General features: G+C 38.5%; 1 pseudogene; it reads left to right on the forward strand.

Annotated features, from left to right (window-relative positions):
• The first annotated feature begins 19,766 nt into the window (after positions 1–19,766).
• LOC110289999 (olfactory receptor 4K14-like) lies at positions 19,767–20,707 on the forward strand (annotated as a pseudogene).
• Positions 20,708–23,101: the final 2,394 nt, after the last annotated feature.

Below are 23,101 nucleotides of genomic sequence, written 5' to 3' on the forward strand. Positions count from 1 at the left end.
TATTTTATATTATTTGTGACTATTGAGAAGGGTGTTGTTTCCCTAATTTCTTTCTCAGCCTGTTTATTCTTTGTGTAGAGAAAGGCCATTGATTTGTTTGAGTTAATTTTATATCCAGCTACTTCACCGAAGCTGTTTATCAGGCTTAGGAGTTCTCTGGTGGAATTTTTAGGGTCACTTATATATACTATCATATCATCTGCAAAAAGTGATATTTTGACTTCATCTTTTCCAATTTGTATCCCTTTGATCTCCTTTTGTTGTCGAATTGCTCTGGCTAGGACTTCAAGTACAATGTTGAATAGGTATGGAGAAAGTGGACAGCCTTGTCTAGTCCCTGATTTTAGAGGGTTTGCTTCAAGCTTCTGACCATTTACTTTGATGTTGGCTACTGGTTTGCTGTAGATTGCTTTTATCATGTTTAGGTATGGGCCTTGAATTCCTGATCTTTCCAAGACTTTTATCATGAATGGGTGTTGGATCTTGTCAAATGCTTTTTCCGCATCTAACGAGATGACCATGTGGTTTTTGTCTTTGAGTTTGTTTATATACTGGATTACGTTGATGGATTTCCATATATTGAACCATCCTTGCATCCCTGGGATGAAACCTACTTGGTCAGGATGGATGCTTGTTTTGATGTGTTCTTGGATTCGGTTAGCAAGAACTTTATTGAGGATTTTTGCATCAATATTCATAAGGGATATTGGTCTGAAGTTTTCTATCTTTGTTGGGTCTTTTTGTGGTTTAGGTATCAGAGTAATTGTGGCTTCATAGAATGAGTTGGGTAGAGTACCTTCTGTTTCTATTTTGTGGAATAGTTTGTGAAGAACTGGGATTAGATCTTCTTTGAAGGTCTGATAGAACTCTGCACTAAACCCATCTGGTCCTGGGCTTTTTTTAGTTGGGAGACTATTAATGACTGCTTCTATTTCTTTGGGGGATATAGGGCTGTTTAGATCATTAACCTGATCTTGATTCAACTTTGGTACCTGGTATCTGTCTAGGAACTTCTCCATTTCATCCAGGTTCTCCAGTTTTGTTGAGTATAGCCTTTGGTAGAAGGATCTGATGGTGTTTTGGATGTCTTCAGGATCTGTTGTTATGTCTCCTTTTTCATTTCTGATTTTGTTAATTAGGATGCTTTCCCTGTGCCCTCTAGTGAGTCTGGCTAAGGGTTTATCTATCTTGTTGATTTTCTCAAAGAACCAGCTCCTTGATTGGTTGATTCTTTGAATAGTTTTTCTTGTTTCCACTTGGTTGATTTCACCCCTGAGTTTGATTATTTCCTGCCATCTACTCCTCTTGGGTGAATTTGCTTCCTTTTGTTCTAGTGCTTTTAGGTGTGTTGTCAAGCTGCTAATGTGTGCTCTCTCTAGTTTCCTTTTGGAGGCACTCATAGCTATGAGTTTTCCTCTTAGAAATGCTTTCATTGCGTCCCATAAGTTTGGGTATGTTGTGGCTTCATTTTCATTGAACTCTAAAAAGTCCTTAATTTCTTTCTTTATTCCTTCCTTCACCAAGGTATCATTGAGAAGAGTGTTGTTCAGTTTCCACGTGAAGGTTGGCTTTCTATTATTTATTTTGTTATTGAAGATCAGCCTTAGGCCATGGTGATCTGATAGGATGCATGGGACAATTTCAATATTTTTATATCTGTTGAGGCCTGCTTTGTGACCAATTATGTGGTCAATTTTGGAGAAGGTACCATGAGGTGCTGAGAAGAAGGTATATCCTTTTGTTTTAGGATAGAATGTTCTGTAGATATCTGCCAGATCCATTTGATTCATAATTTCTCTTAGTTTCACTGTGTCCCTGTTTAGTTTCTGTTTCCATGATCTGTCCATTGGTGAAAGTGGTGTGTTGAAGTCTCCCACTATTATTGTATGAGGTGCAATGTGTGCTTTGAGCTTTACTAAAGTTTCTTTAATGAATGTGGCTGCCTTTGTATTTGGAGCATAGATATTCAGGATTGATAGTTCCTCTTGGAGGATTTTACCTTTGATGAGTATGAAGTGTCCCTCCCTGTCTTTTTTAATGACTTTGGGTTGGAAGTCAATCTTATCAGATATTAGAATGGCTACTCCAGCTTGTTTCTTCATGCCATTTGCTTGGAAAATTGTTTTCCAGCCTTTCATTCTGAGGTAGTGTCTATCCTTTTCTCTGAGATGAGTTTCCTGTAAGCAGCAAAATGTTGGGTCTTGTTTGTGTAGCCAGTTTGTTAGTCTATGTCTTTTTATCGGGGAGTTGAGTCCATTGATATTAAGAGATATTAAGGAAAAGTAATTGTTGTTTCCTGTTATTTTTGTTGTTAAAGTTGGCATTTTGTTCTTGTGGCTGTCTTCTTTTAGGTTTGTTGAGGGATTACCTTCTTGTTGTTTCTAGGGCGTGGTTCCTGTCCTTGTATTGGTTTTTTTCTGTTATTATCCTTTGAAGGGCTGGATTCGTGGAGAGATAATGTGTGAATTTGGTTTTGTCGTGGAATACTTTGGTTTCTCCATCTATGTTAATTGAGAGTTTGGCTGGGTATAGTAGCCTGGGCTGGAATTTGTGTTCTTTTAGTGTCTGTATAACATCCGTCCAGGATCTTCTGGCTTTCATAGTCTCTGGTGAAAAATCTGGTGTAATTCTGATAGGCTTGCCTTTATATGTTACTTGGCCTTTTTCTCTTACTGCTTTTAGTATTCTATCTTTATTTAGAGCATTTGTTGCTCTGATTATTATGTGTCGGGAGGTATTTCTTTTCTGGTCCAGTCTATTTGGAGTTCTGTAGGCTTCTTGTATGTTCATGGGCATCTCTTTCTTTAGATTTGGGAAGTTTTCTTCTATAATTTTGTTGAAGATGTTTGCTGGTCCTTTGAGTTGAAAATCTTCATTCTCATCCACTCCTATTATCCGTAGGTTTGGTCTTCTCATTGCGTCCTGTATTTCTTGGATGTTTTGAGTTAGGATCTTTTTGCATTTTACATTTTCCTTGATTGTTGTGCAGATGTTCTCTATGGAATCTTCTGCACCTGAGATTCTCTCTTCCATCTCTTGTATTCTGTTGCTGATGCTCGTATCTATGGTTCCAGATTTCTTTCCTAGGGTTTCTATCTCCAGTGTTGCCTCATTTTGGGTTTTCTTTATTGTGTCTACTTCCCTTTTTAGGTCTAGTATGGTTTTGTACATTTCCATCATCTGTTTGGATGTGTTTTCCTGTTTTTCTGTAAGGACTTCTACCTGTTTGATTATGTTATCGTGTTTTTCTTTAAGGATTTGTAACTCTTTAGCAGTGTTCTCCTGCAATTCTTTAAGGGATTTTTGTGCTTTCTCTTTATTGTCTTCTGCCTGTTTAGCAGTGTTCTCCTGCATTTCTTTAAGTGTGTTATTAAAGTCCTTCTTGAAGTTCTCTATCATCATCAGGAGATATGCTTTTAAATCCGTGTCTAGCTTTTCCGGTGTGTTGGGGTGCCCTGGACTGGGCGAAGTGGGGGTGCTGGGTTCTGATGATGGTGAGTGGTCTTGGTTTCTGTTAGTAAGATTATTACGTTTACCTTTCGCCATCTGGTAATCTCTGGGGTTAGTTGTTATCGTTGTCACTGTTTAAAGATTGGAGCAGAAGCTGTGTTCCACTCACCAGCAGTCTCTAAATCCTGCGGCGGGGGTCGTGGGTAGCTGACGGTACCCCGGTGCTGGTCCAGCCGGAAGAGGCCTGTGGTCCTACACAGGCCGTTTTTCTGCTTCCCTAACTAATGCAGTCTCTGGTCCCGCGTGCAATTGGATTGGAGCAGAAGCTGTGCTCCACTCACCAGAAGTCTTAAGATCCTGTGGCGGGTGTTGTGGGTAGCTGGCGAGTGTCAGCAGACCCTGCGCCCCAGCTGCCCCGGTGCTTTTCTGACTGGAAGAGGGTTGTGGCCCTATGTAGGCCGGATTTCTCTCTCCCCAACCAGAGCAGTCTCAGGTCCTGCGTGATTGGACTGGAGCAGAAGCTGTGTTCCACTCACCAGCAGTCTCAAAATCCTGCGGCGGGGGTCGTGGGTAGCTGGCGGGTGTCAGGCAACCCTGCGCTCCCGCTACCCCGGCGCTGATCCAGCCGGATGAGGCCTGTGGTCCTACTCAGGCCGGTTTCTGCTTCCCTAACTAATGCAGTCTCAGGTCCCGCGCAATTGGATTGGAGCTGAAGCTGTGTTCCACTCACCAGCAGTCCCAAAATCCTGCGGCGGGGGTCGTGGGTAGCTGGCGGGTGTCAGGCAACCCTGCGCTCCTGCTACCCCGGCGCTGATCCAGCCGGATGAGGCCTGTGGTCCTACTCAGGCCGGTTTCTGCTTCCCTAACTAATGCAGTCTCAGGTCCCGCGCAATTGGATTGGAGCTGAAGCTGTGTTCCACTCACCAGCAGTCCCAAAATCCTGCGGCGGGGGTCGTGGGTAGCTGGCGGGTGTCAGGCAACCCTGCGCTCCTGCTACCCCGGCGCTGATCCAGCCGGATGAGGCCTGTGGTCCTACTCAGGCCGGTTTCTGCTTCCCTAACTAATGCAGTCTCAGGTCCCGCGCAATTGGATTGGAGCTGAAGCTGTGTTCCACTCACCAGCAGTCCCAAAATCCTGCGGCGGGGGTCGTGGGTAGCTGGCGGGTGTCAGGCAACCCTGCGCTCCCGCTACCCCGGCGCTGATCCAGCCGGATGAGGCCTGTGGTCCTACTCAGGCCGGTTTCTGCTTCCCTAACTAATGCAGTCTCAGGTCCCGCGCAATTGGATTGGAGCAGAAGCTGTGCTCCACTCACCAGAAGTCTTAAGATCCTGTGGCGGGTGTTGTGGGTAGCTGGCGAGTGTCAGCAGACCCTGCGCCCCAGCTGCCCTGGTGCTTTTCTGACCGGAAGAGGGTTGTGGCCCTATGTAGGCCGGATTTCTCTCTCCCCAACCAGAGCAGTCTCAGGTCCCGCGTGATTGGACTGGAGCAGAAGCTGTGTTCCACTCACCAGCAGTCCCAAAATCCTGCGGCGGGGGTCGTGGGTAGCTGGCGGGTGTCAGGCAACCCTGCGCTCCCGCTACCCCGGCGCTGATCCAGCCGGATGAGGCCTGTGGCCCTACTCAGGCCGGTTTCTGCTTCCCTAACTAATGCAGTCTCAGGTCCCGCGCAATTGGATTGGAGCTGAAGCTGTGTTCCACTCACCAGCAGTCCCAAAATCCTGCGGCGGGGGTCGTGGGTAGCTGGCGGGTGTCAGGCAACCCTGCGCTCCCGCTACCCCGGTGCTGATCCCGCAATCTACATATTCAATGCAATCCCCACCCCATCAAAATTCTAACTGAATTCTTCATAAAGTTAGAAAGAATGATCAGCAAATTCATTTGGAATAACAAAAATCTCAAGAGTGTGAAAACTATTCTCAACAATAAAAGAACTTCTGGGGGAATCACCATCCCTGACCTCAAGCTGTATTACAGAGAAATAGTGATAAAAACTGGAATTGGTGCAGGGACAGGCAGGAAGATCAATGAAATAGAATTTAAGACCCAGAAATGAGCCCACATACTTATGGTTACTTTATATTTGACAAAGGAGTTAAAACATTATAGTGGAAAACAGAGCATTTTTAACAAATGGTGCTGTTTCAACTGGAGTTCAGCATGTAGAAGAATGCAAATCAACCCATTCTAATCACTTTCTACAAAGCTCAAGTCCATGTGGATCAAGGACCTCTACATAAAACCAGATACACTGAAACTTGTAGAGAAATAGGTTAGCTAGAGCCTTGAACACATGAGCACAGGGGAAATTTTCTTGAACAGAACACCAATGGCTTATGCTTTAAGATAAGAATCAACAAATGGGACCTCATAAAATACAAAGCTTCTGTAAGGCAAAGGACACTGTCAAAAGGACAAAACGACAACCAACAGATTGGGGAAAGATCTTTACCAATCCTACATCTGATAGAGGGCTAATATCCAATATAGACAAAGAACTCAAGAAGTTAGACTCCAGAGAATCAAATACTCCTATTAAAAATGGGGTACAGAGATAAACAAAGAATTTTCAACTGAGGAATATGGAATGGCAAGAAGCACCTAAAGAAATGTTCAGCATCCTTAGTCATCAGCAAAATGTACATCAAAACAATCCTGAGATTCCACCTCATAACAGTCAGAATGGCTAAGATCAAAAACTCATGTGACAGCAGATGCTGGCAAGGATGTGGAGAAAGAGGAATACTCCTCTATTGCTGGTGGGATTGGACACTGATACAACCACTCTGGAAATCAGGCTGGCAGTTCCTCAGAAAATTGAATATAATATTACCTGAGGACCCAGCTATACCACTCCTGGGCATATACCCAAAAGATTTTCCAACATATAACAAGGAAACATGTTCATAGCAGCCTTGTTTATAATAGCCAGAAGCAGGAAAGAACCCAGATGTCCCTCAAAAGAATAAAGGTTACAGAAAATGTGGTTCATTTTCACAATGGAGTACTACTCAACTATTAAACCCAATGACTTCATGAAATCTTAGGCAAATGGATGGAACTAGAAAATATCATCCTGAGTGAGGAAACCCTATCACAAAAGAACACACATAGTATGCACTCACTGATAAGTGAATATTAGCCCAGAAGCTCAGAATACCCAAGATACAATTCACAGACTACATGAAGCACAAGAAGAAGGAAGGCCAAAGTGTGGTCTTTAAGTCTTTGTTAGAAAGGGGAACAAAATACTCACAGGAGCAAATATGGAGAGAAAGTATAGAGCAGACTGATGGAAAGGTCATCTGGAGACTGCCCCTCCTGTATACAGTCACCAAACCCAGACTCTATTGAGGATGCCAAGAAGTGCTTGCTAATAGGAGCCTGATATAATTGTTTCCTGAGAGGTTCTGCCTTACAAATACAGTGGTGGATGCTCACAGCCAACCACTGGAGTGAGCATGGTTTCCCCAAAAGAGGAGTAGAGAAAGGACTGAAGGAGCTGAAGGGGTTTGCAACCCCATAGAAGGACAATAATATCAACCAATCAGACCCCAACCAGACTCCCCAGAGCTTCCAGGGACTAAGCCACCAACCAAGGAGTACACGTGAAGGGATTTATGGCTCCAGCCATATATGTAGCAGAAGATGGCCTTGTCAGGCATCAATGGGAGAAGAGGACCTTGGTTTTGTGAAAGCTCAATGGATGCCCCAGTGTAGGGAAATTCGAGGGCAGGGAGGCAGGAGTTGGTTGGTGGGCTGGTAACACCCTCATAGAAACAGGGAAAGGAGGGATGGCATAGGTGGTTTTCAGGAAAATGGACCAGAAAAGGGGATAACATTTGAAATGTAAATAAAGAAAATATCCAATTAAAAAAAGAAGATACCCCGAACCAAATGATTTGAAGAAATTTTATATCTAATTAAAAAATATTAAGACCTCATGTCAATCAAAATACTATACCTGTGTAAGACCAGTAGTTTATTAAAGTGACAAGAAGACATGGATGTAATAGGCCAGAGAAAAGTGTTTGAGAATATTTGTCATCAACTGATTTCAGAAAACATATATTATACAATACTTTAAATATGAAAAAAAAAATCTCAGACAGTCTTTGATGAACTAACTGGTGTGCCTTTATTTCTTGTGGATAGGGTCTTATACACATTTGAAGAGGGTTGGGGCCTAAAAGCAAATGCTTTTTATTGGCTTGGTCTGAGATGTTCAGAATGTGGAGGGGCTTTGGGTATTACCCCTACATGACTAATTATTACAGTCCTCACCATGGGGTATCATGGTCACGTGTTCTAGGACAGAAACTGGGTCAGGAATGGATGAAGTTCCTACCATTCTCAGATATGAGAGTTCCCTGGGGTTTCTGAATCCACTCAACTCCTTCCTAGTTTTTGTCCAGTGACACAGTTGCACTTGTCCCACAGTGGTATCAACCACTGTGGGAACTATTCTCTACATACAGCAGGGCAGATGCAGATAGGTACTCAAATCAACTGTTTCAGCTTGCATGAAACCTTACAAGCTACAGTCAGAAGTGGGAATGTGGGCACAAAATTCTACCACCTACTGAGGAGCTATTGGTATTCTTTGTTTTTTTTTTTTTTTTTTTTACCAGATGGACTGGAATGGGATAGCTACTTTCCTTTAGTGATATGACCCCAGGTAGGCTAACTACATATCAGGGCAGTCCTTATTACCAAGAAAAACTCAGCAGTGGAAAGTGGACACAATGGAGAAAGAAGGTGGGAAAAAGCAATGTCAAAATTGGGTGAGAAGGAATAGGAAGGAAAAGAGTTGGAGGAAGGAAAATATGTTAACAATTTGAAAAAGAAATTAAATTAGTATAAAAACCACCAACTTATAGTCAAATATTAAGCACAGAATAGTAGAGGGAGCTATAAAACAGTAACCTTTATATAGCTTACAGATGCACAAACTTGTAATATGTATACACACATGTATATACCTCACATTAATACAAAGTAAGGAATACCATGGGTTCATTATTTCTTCTGAGATAATTTCTTCATGGTTTAATACATGTATCAATACTTATTAAATTTTAATTTTTAAATTTGTTGTATCTTATTAATTTGTAATTTAATTATTTAATTAAATTAATTCATTTAAGTAATTTTTCTTTTTTACTCAATTACTTTTATTTCTTTTTTATTCTCTTTATTCTTCTCTCATATAATATATACCAACTCTAGCCACCCCCCTCCACCCCGCTCCGAAACATCTGCTCCACAAGATTCACTGTTCAATTTATCTTCAGAAAAGACTAGGCTTCCCAGTAACAGCAATCAATCATGTCATAACAAGATAAGACTAGGCATATATCCTTACATCAAGGCTGGATGAAGCAACCCTGCTGGAGAAAAAAGGGTTCTAGGAGCTGGTAATAGAGACAGAGACATCCCAAATTCCACTATTATCAGTCCAACAGAAACCCAAACTAAACAACCACAGCTTGTATGCAGAAGGCCTACAGCAAACCCATAAAGGTCTAGCAATTGCTACTTCAAGTCTCTGTGAGTACCTACTAGCCCTGCTTAGTTGATTCTTGGGGCCTTGTTCTTCTGGAATCTTATGCACTTTCTATACTCTCCACCCCTCCCAACCACCAGTGGGATTTCCTGAGCTCTGCCTAACTTGAGACCCAAGCTATTAGATGGAGCCCATGCCAGGTTCCTAGAAGGCCAAAGACGAATAAGGAGAAGGAAGAGAAGGAAGAGAAAGAGGAGGAGAAAGAGGAAGAGGAGGAGGAGGAAGATGAGGAGGAAGAAGAGGAGGAGGAGGATACTTCAGAGACTTCCAGCAGAACTAGGTTTGAGTAACAACAACAAAATCAATGAAATGATTCCATATGATATCCTGCTATACTCATAGAGCAGTTACTAGCCCAATCATCATTAGAAAGACTGTTTTCAGCAACTGATTAGATCAGAAACAGACACCGACAGTCAAACATTAGTCAAATACTTTTTAATTCAGCCTGGCACTCAGTACACAGGCAGAATGACATCATATGCTTTGTCAGAATTTAAAAAATAATCTTTATGCCAGGGATATGAGTCCCTTGTTATCCTATAAAACCACATGAACCATGTGCTTCCTTGTTCATATTATTGCGGGTGTTCTGGTTCTTTGAACTTCCACTAGAATGGCCTGGTCTGCAATCTAAAACATTCTAGGGAATTTGTATCCCAAGTTCTAAATTCTGTAGCTCATTTTCTAAAGTATAACTACATGATGATGGTGATCAGTAATGGCCCTACCTCTCAGTACCAATTTTTTTATAATAAGCAATTTCTCAGTGCTATTATAGTATATTAAATATGTATATAATATCTCACTGTTAATATTATTTATTATACACATATAATAATATATGTAAATAACATCTAACTATATATCATATTATATTATATATTATAAAATTTATAACAAAAGCAAATTAAGGAATGAAAGATTTGAGTCATGTATTGATGAAACACTCCATCATGAAAGAAGGGCCAGATGGTACAAGCATAGCATAACTGGGTATAGTGCATCTACAGTCAGGAAGTATGGCAGAATGATTTTATTTCATGGCTTGCCTTTTCATCTACCTTTTTGTTTGTTTGTTTGTTTGTTTGTTCTTGTATTGGGTTGTTTTTCAGTCTTGGTAACTAACTAAAGGATGATTTCACTAATATTCAGGGTAGGATTTCTCTGCTCAATAAATGTTTCTAAAACTACCCTCAAAGATATAGTCCTATATGTGCTTCAATAAATTCTATTACTTTGATAACAAAGACAAACAATCATATATTGACTACCATTAAATAACAAGTTTCTTACCTAACTTGTATGGTATCATTTTTAATTAATTAACTAATTAATAATTTTTACATCCCAAACACTGCTGTCCATTACCAGTCTTTCCCTTACAGAATCCCTCTCAGCATTTCTCCTCCCTATCTCTTCTGAGAGGAAAGGTCCCTTCAGAGTATCCCCCAACCAGCTCATCAAATCTCTGCAGGATTAGGCATATGCTCTCCCACTGGGGCAGAGAAGGCAGCCATGTTGGGGAATGGATTACACAAACAGGCACCAAATTTAGGGACAGCCTGTGCTCCAGTTGTTGGAGGACCCTCATGAAGACCAAGCTGCACATCTGGTACATATGTGTTGTGTGTCAGAAGTGACAATGGGAAAAGTGAATAACTAGCAGGTGATCATCCTGAAATGGCCTACTTCAGAATATTACATAATCTCCAACAGGTGTGCCCTTAGTAAGTAAGGCTGTAAGAGATTCATTTTAGGAAAGATTCCTGCTATTATTGGGCTTTTTCTGTTATTTTTAAACATATATAACAATCACTAAGTAATAGTGCATCCTTTTGGAGCAGATCTCTGCACATTCACAAAGATTTTATAGTGTTATTATATAAACAAATAGATGACTTAAGTTTTTATGATGATCCAATAAGAATTTCTAAAATTATATCAGTGATTATTAAGCTCTTTATTAGTGGGACTGCTATTAGTTCCTTATCTGATAGTCAAAACTGCAATGAGAACTCTGCCAGTCTCACAGAAGGCAGGTCAGCTACAATAGCATAGTAATAAGTAAACTTAGATAAGTAAACTTTTTATTATATAGCAACCCTAAATTTCTCCTAAGACAAAGTCTTAGCTACACTGATGCTCTTCCCCCTCAGCTGCCTCAAGAAGAACTGACAAGAAAGAAGAAACCCCCTCCCTCAGGGGCTGGCCCCTGGCATTTATCTCCCTGTCTCTTTAGGTTTTAGAGGGTTAGGATGGGTTTTCTTATTAAATATGCCTTTAATTGAAGTAGACTTACATCAATTGTCTCTTCCCTTTCCTTCCTCCTACACTCCTTAAATTCTTCCAGTACCACCCCTCAAGTTGACAGTCTCTTTTTCTTTGTTTAGTATTACTATTATCTTATATATATGTGTCCATGAATGTAATTTTATACACACAGATACCACAACACATGCACAAAGCCACAGAGTCAAATTTTGTTATTTCACATGAATTCAGGTTTGACCATTCTACATTTGTCAACAAATTAGAGGGCTCATCCCTGTGAGATATGATTTCTCCTTTTCCATAGACTCATTTTCAGATATTTAAAATCTGAGTTCTACAATACCCATGTATTATGTTTTTTCTCATTTGAATTGCTATCATTTTTACTATTTCTATATTTTATTTGGTTAAGTTGAAGGGAAAATTTGCTAAATGCTAGCTGAACACTGTTTTTGTGGATTATCTGATAAAGAATGATCATCTTCTGATATAGACATGAAGACTCATGGAGTTGGACAGGTGAAGAAAACACATGAATTGGGCTCTAAAGATGATTAAAAACAAAAAACAAAAAAAGAAAACAAAACAGAACAAAATAAAACAAAAAAAACTCAAACCAAGCAATTTTCATTCCATCACATACATTCTGGGTATTGGTAAGAAGAAATAACTAGAAATATTTTAAGAATTTCCTAACAGAATAATATCAGAAATGACTTACCAAAATCACAATTTTCCTGTGGATCAGACACTCTTCCCATCTGATGTGTGCTTATAAAGATATTGATATTGTGTAAGGAGAGTTTTCTCCACAGCCTGACTTATCTTCCTTTCTGCAATTGTCCCACAGGTGTCCAACATCACCTATTTTTTTTATTTTGTTTTTTTATTAGGTATTTATTTACATTTCCAATGCTATCCCAAAAGTCCCCCACCCACTCCCCCAACCACTCCCCCACCCACCCACTTTCACTTCTTGGCCCTGGTGTTCCTATTTTGTATACTGAACAAAACAAAAATCTTGGAAATAATTATCTTGGACCCCTCTTGGGGATTTCTCTGTTAAGAGTGATACTGTGTGCTAATTATTTGAGAGATGAGTACTCCTTGTAGTCACTATAGCAAACAATGTCTCCAAACAGTTTTTTTATTAGATATTTTCTTCATTTACATTTCAAATGCTATCCTGAGAGTCCCCTATACCCTTCCCCTGCCCTGCTCCCCTACCCACCCACTCCTGCTTCCTGGCTCTGGCATTCCCCTGTAATGAGTTATATGATCTTCACAAGACCAAGGGCCTATCCTCCCATATATGGCCAACTAGGCCATCTCCTGCTACATATGCAGCTAGAGACAGGAGCTCTGGGGGTCACTGGTTAGTCCCTATTGTTGTTCCTCCTATAGGGCTGCAGACCCCTTTAGCTCCTTGGGTACTTTCTTTAACTCCTTCATTAGGGGCCCTGTGTTCCATCCAATAGATGACTGTGATCATCCACTTCTGTATATGTCAGGTACTGACATAGCCTCACAAGAGATAGCTTTATCACTGTCCTGTTAGCAAAATCTTTCTGGCATATGCAATAGTGTCTGGGTTGGTGGTTGTATAGGGGATGGATCCCCAAGTGAGGCAGTCTCTGGATGGTCCTTCTGTCTGTCTCAGCTCCAAACTTTTCCTCTGTAACTCCTTGCATGGGTATTTTGTTCCCCATTCTAAGAAGGATTGAAGTATCCACATTTTAGTCTTCCTTCTTCTTAAGTTTTATGTGTTTTACAAATTGTATCTTGGGTATTCTAAGTTTCTGGGCTAATATCCACTTATCAGTGAGTGCATATCATGTCTGTTCTATTATGATTGGGTTACCTCACTCAGGATGATATTGTCCAGTCCATCCATTTGCCTAAGAATTTCATGAATTCATTGTTTTTAATTGTTGAGTAGTAATCCATTGTGCAAATGTACCACATTTTCTGTATCTCTTGTGACACTGCCCAGAGCTGATGTCTCTAGCTGCATATTTAATAAAAAAATAAAATGTTTGGGGTCATTTTGATTAAATACATACAGTAACATGTCAGGCAGCAGCGAGCTTCTCTTTATTCCTTATTGATGAAGAGAATAGTTTTGAAAGGTCGACTAACAGTATCAGTGCTACAATGACTACCAGGAGTTACTCATCTCTCTTTCTATTTCACAAATAATTAGCACTCAGTATCACTCTTATCAGAAAAATCCCCAAGAGGGGTCCAAGATAATTATTTCCAAGATTTTTGTTTTGTTCAGTATACAAAATAGATGACGTTGGATACCTGTGGGGCAATTGCAGAAAGGAAGATAAGTCAGGCTGTGGAGAAAACTGTCCTTACACAATATCAATATCTTCATAAGCACACATCAGATGGGAAGAGTGTCTGATCCACAGGAAAATTGTGATTTTGGTAAGTCATTTCTGATATTATTCTGTTAGGAAATTCTTAAAATATTTCTAGTTATTTCTTCTTACCAATACCCAGAATGTATGTGATGGAATGAGAATTGCTTGGTTTGAGGTTTTTTGTTTTGTTCTGTTCTGTTTTGTTTTCTTTTTTGTTTTTAATCATCTTTAGAGCCCAATTCATGTGTTTTCTTCACCTGTCCAACTCCATGAGTCTTCATGTCTATATCAGAAGATGATCTTTCTTTATCAGATAATCCACAAAAGCAGTATTCAGCTAGCATTTAGCAAAATTTCCCTTCAACTTAACCAAATAAAATATAGAAATAGTAAAAATGATAGCAATTCAAATGAGAAAAAACATAATACATGGGTATTGTAGAACTCAGATTTTAAATATCTGAAAATGAGTCTATGGAAAAGGAGAAATCATATCTCACAGGGATGAGCCCTCTAATTTGTTGACAAATGTAGAATGGTCAAACCTGAATTCATATGAAATAACAAAATTTGACTCTGTGGCTTTGTTTGTGTGTTGTGGTATCTGTGTGTATAAAATTACATTCATGGACACATATATATAAGATAATAGTAATACTAAACAAAGAAAAAGAGACTGTCAATTTGAGGGGTGGTACTGGAAGAATTTAAGGAATGTAGGAGGAAGGAAAGGGAAGAGACAATTGATGTAAGTCTACTTCAATTAAAGGCATATTTAATAAGAAAACCCTTCCTAACCCTCTAAAACCTAAAGAGACAGGGAGATAAATGCCAGGGGCCAGCCCCTGAGGGAGGGGGTTTCTTCTTTCTTGTCAGTTCTTCTTGAGGCAGCTGAGGGGGAAGAGCATCAGTGTAGCTAAGACTTTGTCTTAGGAGACATTTAGGGTTGCTCTATAATAAAAAGTTTACTTATCTAAGTCTCAATTACTATGCTATTGTAGCTGACCTGCCTTCTGTGATCCTCTGAGGCCAGAAACTGCAGTTTCTGGCACTTAGCACCTCATCCTAAAACAGCAGGAGGTTAAGTAAAGGATCAATTGCTAGAGTCTTTTCCCTATTGTCCAGATGCCTCTTGCTGGTCAGGCTAGGGGGAAGTTTGGAGCAATAAAATTCTATTGAACCAGGAGAAGAGAATAACAGTCACAGAATTAAAAAAACCATTATATAAGCGTGTATGCACAATCTCACATTAGTTCATATACAGATGCAACATGCTCATTTAATCATTTATACATTTCCATTCAAAACCGGTTGGGGCCAGTTTGCATGCATTCTCTTAATTACATACTTACACACACATCCATACTTTCATATGCATATCGAGCAAAAGACCAAGCACCAGTGCAGAAAGAATTCACTCAATCTGGATGAAAACTGAGCTCCAACTGTATTGCATAGAGAAAGAAAAGGCTTCTACCCTTTTAATGCTAAATGAATTAAGCCCATGTTTGTAAGAAAAAAAGCTTTGTTCCTTTTAATAAGACCAAGCCTGCCTTGTCCTTACTATGGCACCTGTTCTGTTCCATGGTAAGGAGAAGCCTGCCTGCTCCTTCTGTTCTCTGCAGTGTCCTCCTTTTTATTCTTTCCCTCTGCATTCTGAACAGTGCTCTCTTAGTATTTTAAGTTGCCTATAGTTTCTAAGTTATTCCACTCTGCATTCTCTTTCTAATTTTGCTCTCTCCTCCTGCTCTGATGTCACAGTAATGCTCTAATTCAATGCCTTTTCTCCCAATGCTGTGCCTATACTTCTAAGTTCTTCTTGAGTTCAGTTCTGTCTCATATGTGTTCTGTCTAAAAATTCTCCTAGGCTCAGTTCCTCTCTCAGCTCAGTTCCTTTCACATCAGTCCATCAGTTCTGACTCTTCTCTTTGTCCTTAGCCCTTAAACATCTTTCATAATACATGATCACATGTTAAAAAGTTCATCAAAATTTCACACAGACAATCAAATCATAAATTGAAATAGAACTTTACAACAGAGAATGTTGACATGCATATCTACTAGGAGTAATTATCCATCACCTGTCTCAGATCCACAGGTTCACTGAAGGTTTAAAACCATAACGAAGTTATAAGTGAAGTTTTGTATAGATAAACCCAGTCAATATTTTATCTTCTGTCATAGAACCCATAGTAATTCGTTAACTCCCTTATTATGACCTTTGGTTAATTGTTTTACAGCCTCTTAGGATGTGCTCTGAGTAGGAGAAAGTCTGGTTACCACCTAAGAGCAATGAACTGGTGACACTTGGGAGACTGGCAGAGTTCTCATTGCAGTTTTGACTATCAGAAAAGGAACTAATAGCAGTCCCACTAAAAAAGAGGTAATAATCACTGATATAATTTTAGAAATTCTTATTGGATCATCATAAAACTTAAGTCATCTATTTGTCTATATGGCAACAGTATAAGATCTTCGTGGTTGTGCAGAGATCTGCTCCAAAAGGATGTGCTATTACTTAGTGATTGTTATATATGTTTAAAAATAACAGGAAAAACCCAATAGTAGCAGGAATCTTTTTTATAATGAATCCCTTACAGCCTTGCTTAGTAGGGCACACCTGTTGCAGATTATATAATATTCTGGAGCATGCCATTTTAGAATGATCACCTGCTAGTTATTAGCTTGTCCTATTATGGCTCTTGACAGATAAAAACACAATATCCAATCTGCTGACAATGTAAGTCATTAGAAACTACTAAAATATTAGTCTCTAAGTCATCAGTATCTATCCCTTTGTTTTTAGTATCTTGTATAAATATGATTACATCCATAAATATTTACATAAATATTAATACTCCGATTATTGCATTGTTTTGCTCTTTGATTATAGAACAATCAGTATACAAAAATATACATAGAAGAATATTGTTTCTATACTCTAAAACAAATAACTCAGTTTCATTCCCTTAATTTATATTTTTAATATAAAACCAACATTGGAATTGCCACTATGTTAAAGACAAAAACTACAGTGATACTTTAATAGATTATTATTATTATTGTTATTATTATTTTTAGGTCTTGTACAATACTGATATCTCCTGGGCAAGAGAAGAGAAGGGTGAAGTGGTTGTTATGTTCTTGACAGTCAATTTGCATGTCAAATATGTCTTTCATAGCAGCATATCTCATAGTTACTGAACAGGTATGTAGGAACTGAAGAAAAGTAGCAGGTATCTTAAAGAAATCTCACACACAAACATGTACTTATAGCATATATATACATACATATATATATATATGGTGTGTGTGTGTGCTTTTATAAATATAGTTATACAGAGCTCATTTGAACAACAGACTCATTGCCTATACTCTCAAGAACTATAATGTCTTACAATTCACTAGAAAATATAGAAAAGAAGACAATTCATGGATCATTGTACTCTGGAATGTAGAAAGGCTTAATGATTCTCATGTGTGTATTTTCTTCTATACCTTTACTATGCATTCCTATGCTAACTGTGTAACATCTTTTTAAGGTATTGCAGTATAAGGGTTCTTTTTTTTTTTACTATGATTGCATTAATCACCTAGAAGTAAAACATTATGAAGATCTTTATTATAAGATCTTCATGGCCACCCATATGTATAAAAAAGCAGATGTAATATATTTTACATTCACAGTTGTATAAACCAGTAGTGTGCTACTTACATAATACTAGATTAGAGAATATAAAAGGCTTTAGTTGAGACTTAGTTCTACTTTTCAATGGAAAGGATAGTTTTGCCACAGGTTTGTGAAGAAATGTACTTGCTCTATTAAATATTAATTATTTTCATTTGTGAAGTTACATTGCTATTGTAACTTCCTAAACTCAACAAAAGAAAATGTGATAAAGGCCACAGGACAAAGTCCAAGATGACTCTGACCTTCCCAAAGAACAAAGACAAGAAAGATATGCTGAGAGTTGGAGAAATACTTTTCCTCAGAATAAACACATCAATATGTTATTCAATATGAAATGTTCTATCCTTACAGCTTATATACACAAGTAACATTATACAGGCTGAGCAATTTAGATTTGAATAAAAATGTTTATAAATATACATGTATGTACTTAACAATAATTACTGAAAAAAAGCCATGAATTCGAAAAAGAACATGGAGACATAATGCCCCAGAGAAAGCAGATGCTAGAGTGGTGAGACAGAAGTGGGTTAGTGGGTAGAGGAGCATTTTCAAAGAGAAAAATGGGGAGAGGGGAGAGGCAGATAGGATGGGGTGTTTGTGTAGGAGTATCTGGGAAGGAAAATATAATTTGAACTGTAAACAAATAAAATGATTAATAAAAATAGGAAAGAAAAAGAAAGAGTATGGAGGAGGTTTATTGAATGACTTGTAGGAATGAAGTGGAAGGGGAAATTATGTAATTATATTATAATTTCAAAACATAAAGGATAATTAAAACAAAACAAAAATGTAATTCTGGAAATTTTCAGGTTTACTAGAAACTGTCTTGTGGAAAAATAAAAAATATCAAAGAACACAAACTCTTCGTTGTGTAATCAGGGTATCCTTATATGTATCCATATATATATATATATATATCATGCACCTTAGATATATATCTAAGGTGCATGAATTTACTTATCTGTTACCATGCTTCTAAAGCAGACAGTTGTGTTACCTGATTTCTTCAGAACTTTCTTCTTCCTCTTCTTCTCCCTCCTCCTCTTTCTCTTCCTCTTCCTTCTCCCCCCCTCCTCCTCTTCTTACTCCTCCTCTTCCTCTGCTTCTTCTCTTCATTTTTAGTGTACCTTCCAAGTCCCTAGAAAACAGTGATGTAAATTAATTGTAACGATAATGCCAGGCATCTCATTGTTTACCTGATGATTCCCGTCACCTAGACATATCAGACGATAAAAGATGATAAGACCACAAGGTGAAAATTGCCAAGAAAATCACTAAATGGAGGAAAAAACTAGAGAATTATTATCCACCATCCAGCTTGAGTACTGTCCATTCAATTAGTAGCAGCATCCTGCCTGTGCTTTGAGCTGAATCATTGGTGCTCACTGATGTATAACTTCACACTTATCAAAGATTGAGAGTTAAAGAATAGCTATGGTTGCAGATCTAAGTAATTTATTCTATTCCTTAAAACAAAGATGATCAGTATATACATAACATGAGAAAAATACTAATGATAGATACATTGATAATACATGATATATTATTCATATCAAGAAACTACAGTATTTAAAGGTATAGATATTCTCAGTATATTATTGTGGCAAGATATATAAGTTTTTTGCTGCAATTTAAGATCTATATATTCTGGTGCTAATTTTGAACTAAATGAAATTTTAAAAGTTCAGATTTGAATATAGGTTGCCTTGTTCTTGACAAATTTACTCCAGTGGATATTTGCAACAGTAATTATTAATCAGGTTAGTTGACTCAATAAATTCAATGATGTATATTTATAAATAAATAACTGAAACTGGTTTAATGGTTCACTCTTGTGCCTGTGTATATCTTATATGGTGTTCTATAATGTTTCCTCATTGAGGTTTTCACAACATGTACACTAAAAATTTAACCTAACATTTTAACATATTGATATCATGAATATTAGTTCACACTCAATGAAATCATCAAGCATACTTTAAAATTGTATCATCCTTCTGGCCATTTGTACTTAACTTCAATGTAATTCCCCACAGGTTTCTGACGTTCAACCTCCTTTTTGTTATAGGATGTCATTAATGCTACTAATTCACAGTATTTATTTAAGAAACCACACAGATTTTTATGATTTGACATTACATTATTTCTCTCCTTATTGCTTTTCTGTAAGATGAGTTTCTTGAAAGAGGATGCATATAACAGTCACACCTAATGCTTCCTTTCTTGGAGAGTTACTCTTGACTCATGTTATCTTGGGCAAAAATGTCACACATATTTGGATTTCCCTTTATTTTCATGCATTTTCAGACAAGTTTCAGTGTAAATGTCTGATTCTGCAGAGAAAGTTACCTACCTCATACTTAGAGTTGATAATCTTTCTTTCTTTGCAGGTTATTTCTGACTATCTAGTGAATATAATGGATGGAGGCAATCAAACAATTGTATCAGAATTTATACTCCAGGGACTTGCCAACTCAAAGAATATTCAGGTCTTACTCTTCATGATATTGTTGACTCTTTATCTTCTGATCATGTCTGGAAATATTGTCATACTGATCTTAATATCTACTGACCCCCATCTCCTTTCCCCCATGTACTTCTTGTTGGCCAACCTGTCCTTTGTTTATATGTGGCTCCCTTCAAACATCACTCCTAAGATGATCACAGATTTTCTCAGGGAAAACAAAACCATTTCCTTTGCAGGATGCATGTTTCAGGTCTTTTTTGCCCATTGCATTGCTGCAGGAGAGATGGTGCTGTTGGTGATAATGGCTTATGATTGCTATGTGGCCATCTGCAAACCACTCCACTACATCACCATCATGAACCTTAAGACATGCATGGGTTGGTGTTAACTTCCTGGACAATTGGCTTTATTCATGGTATAAGTCACTTGGTAGTGGTTGTGCAGCTACCTTTTTGTGGTCCCAAGGAAATAGACAGTTTCTTTTGTGACATGCCACTGGTAATCAAGCTAGCCTGCATGGATTCCCATAATTTAAATACTTTAATGAATGCTGAATGTGGGGTTGTGGCTGTAACCTGTTTAACACTATTGCTTATTTCCTATACAAATATCCTCATCACTGTTTGCCAGAGCTCAAAAGCTGGAGCATCTAAGGCTCTGTCTACATTCAGGGCACACATCACAGTCATAATGATCTTCTTTTTGCCCTGCATCTTCATCTATGTGTCTCCCCTTAGTATCACCTGGTTGGACAAATTTTTTGCTGTGTTTTATTCTGTTTTGACACCTTTCCTAAACCCAACCATTTATACACTGAGAAATAAAAAGATGAGAAATGCTATGAAAAGGTTCATTGGCAAATATCTGGGTCTAAAAGTAAAGTCCTAATATCCAGAAATGTATACTAATTTCTTCACATAATAAAACTTGTATCCAAAATCTTTAAAATTGGAAATAATTTTTTATTTCAAATTTTACCAAGCTTTCAATAAAGATATAATTTAATATTTTAAAGATAACACGATATTTACTGACCAGCCATCAGATCATTGTGAATCCTTCAACTTAAAATATAAATATGAATGATTTTCTTCCAGAAGAATGCCAGCAAACTATTTTTCAACTAATAAAGTTGTACTTTACACTTTTTGACCAAACTCACATGTTTAAACAGGAATAAAATATTAATAAATTTTACTCAAGTATAAGTCTGTACATACCCCCAAATTGTCAACTTCCATTGCCAAATGATCAACAATATCATTTTTGTCTTATTTTAACTATCGATCAAATCAGTAATTGTGATGGCCAAAATAATTTTTTTAAAAGACAAAAAAAAAGAGAGAGAGAGAGAGAGAGAGAGAGAGAGAGAGAGAGAGAGAGAGAGAGAGAGAGATAAACTTCACAAGGGTTAGCAGTGAAGTTTATTTCGTATTTTTTTCATTATTTCATTTATTTACATTTTATTTATTGTTCTCTTTCCCAGTCCTAATACCCATCCCTAATCCCCTTCATCTCCAAGAGAGTGATACCCCACACAGCCATGACCTTACCCATCTAACATTCCTCTTTTTCTGCGGGCATCAAGCCTCCACAGGTCCAAGTGCATCCCCTCCCACTGTGGCCAGAGAAGGCAGTCCTCTGCTACATATGTATCAGGGTCCATAAACCAGGCAATGTATGCTCTTTAGTTGATGGCTTAGTCTCTGGAAGCTCTGAAGGGTCCAGTTAGTTGACTCAGCTGTTCTTCCTATGGGGTTGCAAATCCTTTCGGCTCCTTCAGTCCTTCTCTTAACTCTGCCATAGGGCTTCCAGACCTCAGTCCAATGGTTGGCTGTATCTGAGTCTGTCTCAGTCATGTGCTGGTAGCCTTTCAGATGACAGCCATGCCAGGGTCCTGTCTGTAAGTACAACATGCATCAGCAATAGTGTTGGGATTCGGGGCCTTCACATGAGATGGATCCCAAGTTAAGATACTCTCTGGATTGGTCTCTGAACAATTTTGTCCCTAAATTTCTTTTAGACAGGAATGTGAGATGGATGGGTGGCCCCATCCTTCAACTGGAGGCTATGTCTATCTACTGGAGTGGTCTCTTCATGATCCATCTCCACACCATTGGGCTTTTTGGCTAAGACCATCCCCATTAGGTCCTAGTAACCTCTTACATCCCTGGTGTCTGGGAATTTCTATAGGTTTCCCCATCCAGCACCCCACACTACTGCATATTTCTTTTCATTCTTTTGGCCCTTTGGGCTTCTCTCCTGTTCTTCCTCCCATACTGGATCCTGATGTCCTTTCTTCACTTCCCTCTCCTCTCTCAGCTAGGTCCCTCCCTCCCTCTGCTTCTAATGATTATTTTGTTCCACTCCTAAGTGGGATTGAAGTATCCACACTTGGATACTTCACTCCTATATGGCCTGTGAGTTGTATCATGGGTATTCTGAACTTTTTGGCAAATATGCATATATCAGTGAATACTTACTATGTATGTCCTTTTGGGTTGGCGTTACCAATCACTAAGGGTGATAATTTCCAGTTCCATCCATTTGCCTGCAAAATTCATGATGTCTTCGGTTTTAATTGCTGAATAGTAATCCATTGTGTAAATGAATCACATTTTCTGTATCTTTTCTTTGGTTGAGGGACGTCTGGGCTGTGTCCAACTTCTAACTATTACAAAGAAGGCTGCTATGAACATAGTAGAGCACGTGTCCTGTGATATGGCAGAGCATCTTTTGGGTTTAAGCCCAAGAGTAGTATAGCAGGGTCTTCAGATAAAACTATTTCCAATTTTCTGAGGAACAGTTAGATTGGTTCCCAGAGTGGTTGTACCAGTTTGCAATCCCCACAGGCAATGGAGGAGTGTTCATCTTTCTCCATATTCTTACTAGCAATTTAGGTCACTTGAGTTTTTGATCTCAGCCATTCTGACTGGTGTAAGGTGGAATCTCAGGGTCATTTTAATTGGCATTTCCTTGATATCAAGGGCTTTGAACATTTCTCTAAGTGCTTTTTGGCCATTAGAGACTCTTTGTTGTGAATTCTCAGTTTAGCTCTGTACCTCATTGTTTAATTTGTTTGTTTGTTTTGCTTTATTTTGTTTTGTTTTGTTCTTTGAGATTAACTATATTGGATATTAGCCCTCTTTCAGATGTAGGGTGAGTGCAGATGTTTTCACAACCTGTAAGTTGCCAACTTGTTCTATTGACAGTGTCCTTCACCTTACAGAAGCTTTTCAGTTTCATTAAGTCCCATTTATCAATTGTTGATCTAAGAGCCTA

This window comes from Mus caroli, unplaced genomic scaffold (genome assembly GCF_978045245.1).
Source record: "Mus caroli unplaced genomic scaffold, Mus_caroli_1 scaffold_2, whole genome shotgun sequence".
NCBI classification, from domain to species: Eukaryota; Metazoa; Chordata; class Mammalia; order Rodentia; family Muridae; genus Mus; species Mus caroli.